Here is a 787-nt window from a genome sequence, read left to right as displayed (position 1 = left end):
GAGGAGGAGGAGCTGAAGAGGACTCATCTGATTCCTGACGAACTTCTCCTACCTTAGACATGCTGGTGGGCTCTCAAGCAGCTGCTCTTAGTCCCATCATCAGAGCCTGGCAGCAACTGGTAATAGCCTCTCCAAAGTGATTGGTGTTGTAGTCCCATACTGTGAGATTCACAGCATGTCCATGCTCCTGATGGACAGGATCTGTGGCAGGCTGTCCATTTACATCCAGACAGCCTTGAGCACTCCCTGACTGATGCGGTGCCATTCCTCTATCAAGAACTGAGCCAGTAAGAACTCCTCAATGAAATAATGGATGAAATATATGAACTCTGGATGCTCAATTATACCTGGTGGCTGTTCATAAAATGCAAGAGTATGAAGCATCCAGTTAGGTAGGTCAGAAGTAGAGAAAGCAACATAAACCATGTGATTGGTTGCGCGCTCAGGGGAGAGGCATTGGGGAAGAGGCCAAAGGCTGGGAGAAGGTCCCATCTGTAAGTAGCCAGATCTACTGTGTGTGTATGGATGACTAAAAGTGTCAGGGGATGTGGCTGGTCTTGGGGAAAGGGATGGTGCTGGGGCATGAGACACTGGCACCTGGCTTCTCAGACTGTTTTATTCTGAATCCAAATAAGATTGCAAGACACTCAGTCAATTAGGCTAGGAAGATTTATTGACCACTGTGGTGGCTAACACTCTACTATTCGGGAAGCAGAGTATACCCCAAGCTAATGGGAGACTGAGTATACAAAGGTGAAAAACACACAAGCAGTAGTTTCTCTTTATA

This window comes from Dipodomys merriami, unplaced genomic scaffold (assembly GCF_024711535.1).
Source record: "Dipodomys merriami isolate MVZ:Mamm:240054 unplaced genomic scaffold, mDipMer1.0.p SCAF_1826, whole genome shotgun sequence".
Taxonomy (NCBI): domain Eukaryota; kingdom Metazoa; phylum Chordata; class Mammalia; order Rodentia; family Heteromyidae; genus Dipodomys; species Dipodomys merriami.
Note: the sequence above shows the minus strand (reverse complement) of the source record.